A 5,404-nucleotide genomic window follows, 5' to 3' on the forward strand; every position below is an offset into this window, starting at 1 on the left:
CCTCACAGTCCCCTCCACAGCCATTGGCTTCCTACTGGATTAGGAGTTCCTGAGACACAGCTGAGCACATGACATCATACCCAGCCATCACGCTCCTTGTGGTCCAGTGTGTGAGCAGATAAAACTAAGCTGCTTTCATCAAATTCATCTAATAGATTTCCTATCAAGGGTTTGAGTGGAGAAACGTTCCTCAGAGGAGCTGCTCTATTTACCTTGGTACACTTTATATCTCTGCTTCTGCCTTTTTTTTTTTCCTTCTTCCTCTGTCTATTCCATCTTGAAAGAGCTCTCCAAGGCAAAGATTCATGGAGTTATACAATAACGCAGGTTGGAATTGACCCCTGAACACCATCTCTGTGCCACTGACCTTTATGGCACCCCAAGGAATAGCTGATAGCATTTGTGCTCCCTTGGGTTCATCTCACCACATGCACACAGTGGACATGCACATAAAGTATATTTTTACAACTCATCTGTACAACGAAAATATGGAATTTTGACCCAGTATTTCATAGAATCATAGAATGTCCTGAGTTGGAAGGGACCCACAAGGATCTTCAAGTCCAACTCCCGTCCCTGCACAGGACAACCCCACAGTTCACATCATGTGTCTGAGGACGTTGTCCAGTCTCTTCTTGAACACCGTCAGGCTTGGGGCCGTGTCACCTCCCTGGGGAGCCTGTTTCAGTGTCCAGCACCCTCTGGGTGAAGCAGCTTTTCCTCATCTCCAATCTAAACCTTCCCTGGCACTTTATATCTTCCATTCCCTTGGGTTCTCTCATTGGTCACCACAGAGAAGACATCAGTACCTTCCCTTCTCCCCTTGCGAGGAAGCTGTAGCCACCATGAAGTCTCCTTTTAGTCTTTTATTCAGCTCTGATGGTGAAAAACCCCTTGGTTTGCTTTCTGAAGCAGAAAGAAGAAGCCATGACCTCCAGGCAATGGGAAGGGGGATCCTGTCCCTCACACACGGCTCAGGGCTCTTCCTGCGACCTTGGGATGTGGGTGTGCAAGGCCGAGGGAAGGACAACGCTGGTGCAACAACTTCCAGCTGAAACATGGGGCTGCAAGGAGGCAACGAGGCCCCAGTGCCATGAGGACAACATGTCTTCTCCTAGGCCTCAGTGGCAGAGACAGCTGCCATGGCCAAGGGGACAGAGACCTGGGTTATGTTGGTCCCTTCCAGCCTTGCCAGCACCCTTTGCCATCTCCATCACAGGATTTTCTACACCGTCCTATCCCTGCCCCTCTTTCCCTGCAGGCTGTAGACACCCATCTCGCTTCCCCACCTGCTCTCACCCCAGCATTTCTGTACCTTCACTGATGTGTCTGCACCCTCACTGGCTGTTCTTTGGAACACAAAGCCATGGGCTGATCCAGCTCCCTCTGGGTGACCTCTTGCACCACACCACTGCAATTCCAATGACATTTCTTCCTCCTGATATCCAGTCCTCACCTTCCAAGTTGCACTTTCTGACTCTTCCCTGCTTCTTCCCACTTCCAAGGAAAGCACGACCATCTAAGAAGCTGCCCTTCATGCAGGGAACCCAACCCTTTAGGCTTCTTGTGGTCTTTTACCTGACCAGAGAGAAGTAACTTCACCATGATCTTCTAAACCCCAGGACTGCTGCTGGCCTGTCAGCTTCTCTGATAGACACGACCATGTCCCTGCTGCTGTCTTGTCATGTTCTCAGGTGGGATGGACATGACAACGCATCTCCAAGGCCTCTTCCTGGATAGGGCCTGTGGGTACCTTGGCAGAGGTTCTTTCCCAGCCATGTCCCTGCTGCTGGCCTGTCACCTCCAGAGACAGAACTAACCCCATGGTTCCCTTCACAGCCACACACTTCTGACTGGATTATGAGTTACTGAGACCCAACTGACCTCATAATGCCACACCCACCCATCTCCCTCTGTAGCACCCAGGACCTGACCAAGACTGAAGCGTGTTCTACACTGTCCTACACCTGCCCCTCTTTCCCTGCAGGTTGTAGACACCGATCTCACCTCCTCACTGTGTTCAAACTTGTGAAATATTATTTTCTACTAACAATGTGAGTGAAAAGCACTCCTCACTGGAACTGCTGTATTTCCATTAACACCTTCTATATCTCCCCTTCTGCCTTTTTTTTTTTTTATACTATTCTTCTACCTATTCTCTCTCCAGAAACCTCTCCAAGGCAAAAATTATTTCAAATCACATAATAACTCAGATTTGAAGAGAGCCTTTTTCTCACTCATCTTGTCTCACTCTCCTGCTCAGGGCAGGGTCAACCAGGTGAGGTTGCTCAAGGCCTCCACCCAGGTTTGCATCATCCTCAAACGCGCTGAAAGTGCACTCTGTTACATCCTAGAAGGGGAGAGTAAAGATGTTCAACAGTGTTGGCCCAGGTATTGGTCACTGAGAGATGACACTAGTAACTGGCTGCATGGAGGACTTTGTACCACTTGTGATATTTGGTTTTGATGGTTTAGCCAACTTCCCACCCAGCATCCACTTCTTGAGCCCCACCAGCACCACTCTGGCCAGAAGGCGACCATGTCTGAGGCCTTGCAAATGCCCTGTACACAACATTCTTTCCCCTGTTCATTTTGGTTCTGTAATCCCTTCCTTGTCCTTCACATTCCTGGAAATGGCTGCAGGAGGGCATGTCCCATCCCCTTCCCAGGGAGGGAGATAGGGGGGCCAGCCTGTTATTCTCCCAGTTGCTATTCCAGCTCTTCTTGAAGATGGGTTTGAGGTCGGCGTTTTCTAAGGACCCCAGAACCATTCTGGTTTCTATGGCACTTTTGAGAGCATAATACGGAATCACGGACAAGGGTGATGTAGCAGACTGGAGCACTTGCAATGAGCCTGTCCAAGGCAGCTGAGATGAATCTCACTGATCCAGTGGGGTTTGTTCCTGGAGTCACACACAGAAATGTCAGGGTTCTGTTAGGTGTCCACATCTGAGCTGGCCTCATGGACTCCCTATGCACCCGGAGATGTTCAGAGGAAGAGTTTGTGCCTTTTACACACAGAGGCAGGAGTCACAGTGTCTCTCTGGCCTCCTGTTGCCACTCCCAAAGGACGGGAGACACCTCAGCCCTGCAGTGTGTCACCCTTCTCTGCACTCATTTGAGACGTCCCATGTCATGATGAATGGACACGGGGACCTCAGTTAAAGGAAGAACAACCTGGTGCTGCATTCAAGCGATTTCCCATGGAGCGTTACTTCCATCCTGAAGTGATCAACATGACAGATCTTGTCTGTCCCAGAGGACTTCATGGAACCAGAAGGAACAGTTGATGGTGTTTGTGCTCACTCACGTTCCTGTCACCTCACATATATGATGTGCGTGCTCTCATCTGTACAAAGCAAACATGGACTGCTGAACTACTCATTTAGTGTCCCTCCATGGAGGGAAGAACAACCTCTGTGAGCTGGGGTGAGAGGTCAGGGTGGGAAATGGTGGTTGTGAGGGGCCAGCCCTTGATGAGCGACCTGAGGCTTCTTCCGAAGGGGTGTCCAGTGCACACAGGCACAGCCCAGACCCTGCTCTGCTGGTCCTGCAGGTCTCTGGCAGGAGGCCTGGCTGTGAGAGGACACTGCTGTGTGCCCAGCCCTGCACACACACACTGTTCAGCTGTACAATGGTGTTTCATCTGTGGGCCACATTCTTGTGCATGTTCTTGACAAAAACTTTGCAAAAAGACCTAAGTCTTCAGGCACTGCGCTAAAATAATCACTTTTCTTTATAGAAGTACTGTTACGGAGGCCAGCTCTGTCACAGAAGTGCCCATTGCCTGTCTCTGTCTGCAGTCACAGGACTGACACACAGCAGGATGGTGACCAAGCTGCCAGAGCACTCAGGCCTTGCACCTACACAAGGGATGAGAAGGCGAGTGTGGGAGTGGAATGAGAACAGCTCTGGAAGACCAAGGGCTGATGCTCCCTGGCAGTGCTGCCAGGCTGGCACTCTGTCCCCCTCCACCAATGCAGACAGAAACTGTCCCTGCAGCTGCAAAAAGGCCTTAAAAGAAGATCTCAGGGGAAAAACAAAAGAAAACAAAACAGTGTAGGGCCCTTTATTTTGTTTAAAAACGCTGACAAAATGGGTCCTCATTTCCATAGACACTTGATCAGAAAAAAGACAGACAGTGAATTAGGAAAGGGATGACAAAATTATCACAAAACACCACCACAACAAGAACAACAAAACAAGAATGGCTGAGCCTGCAATAAGTTACACTATAACTGCTATACAGAGGAGGACAGTTTGTTGCTGTTTGTTATTGAAAATATGCAGTTATCAGTTTCCACACTTAATCCTGGATCTCCTGGTTCCTCATGCTGCAGATGAGGGGGTTCACTGCTGGAGGCACCACTGAGTACAGAACTGACACCACCAGGTCCAGCCATGGGGAGGAGATGGTGGGGGGTTCCAGGTAAGCGAATATGCAAGTGCTGATGAACAAAGAAACCACGGTCAGGTGAGGGAGACACGTGGAAAAGGCTTTGTGCCGTCCCTGCTCAGAGGGGATCCTCAGCACAGCCCTGAAGATCTGCACATAGGAGACCACAACGAACACAAAACATCCCTCAAAAAAAAAAAGCACTAAACATGAGAAGCCCAGCTTCCCTGAGGTAGGAGTTTGAGCAGGAGAGCTTGAGGATCTGGGGGATTTCACAGAAGAACTGGTCCAGGGCATTGCCCTTGCACAGTGGCAGTGAAAATGTATTGGCCGTGTGCAGCAGAGCATAGAGAAACCCAGTGGCCCAGGCAGCTGCTGCCATGTGGACACAAGCTCTGCTGCCCAGGATGGACCCATAGTGCAGGGGTTTGCAGATGACAATGTAGCAGTTGTAGGCCATGACTGTGAGGAGAGAATATTCTGCTGTAGCACAGAAAAAGGAAAAAAAGACCTGTGCAGCACATCCTGTATAGGAAATGGCCCAGATGTCCCTGAGTGAATTGGTCATGGATTTGGGTACAATGCTGGAGATGGAGCCCAGGTCGAGGAGGGAGAGGCTGAGGAGGAAGAAGTACATGGGGGTGTGGAGGTGCTGGTCACAGCCTATGGTGGTGATGATGAGGCCGTTGCCCAGGAGGGCAGCCAGGTAGATGCCCAGGAAGAGCCAGAAGTGCAAGAGCTGCAGCTCCCATGTGTCTGTGAACGCCAGGAGGAGGAACTGGGTGATGGAGCTGCTGTTGGACATTTGTTTCTTCTTGCCATGAGGGCTCTCTTCTAAAAAGGAAATGACAACTTAAAATCAGGACATACTCCTCTGAGCAAAGGCATTCCATTTTTCATATGAATAAGCCCAACTGAAAGGCATTTCCTTCCACTGGTGTGTGCTGGCTGAGCGTGCTGTGAGGAGCAGGACCTCTTCCTATCTGGGGCCAAGCAGCCAGCTTTGCT

General features: G+C 50.1%; 1 pseudogene; it reads right to left on the minus strand.

Annotated features, from left to right (window-relative positions):
* Positions 1-4,273: 4,273 nt before the first annotated feature.
* Positions 4,274-5,201, minus strand: LOC135995012 (olfactory receptor 14C36-like; annotated as a pseudogene).
* Positions 5,202-5,404: the final 203 nt, after the last annotated feature.

The sequence above is a fragment of the Caloenas nicobarica genome, chromosome 15, assembly GCF_036013445.1.
Source record: "Caloenas nicobarica isolate bCalNic1 chromosome 15, bCalNic1.hap1, whole genome shotgun sequence".
NCBI classification, from domain to species: domain Eukaryota; kingdom Metazoa; phylum Chordata; class Aves; order Columbiformes; family Columbidae; genus Caloenas; species Caloenas nicobarica.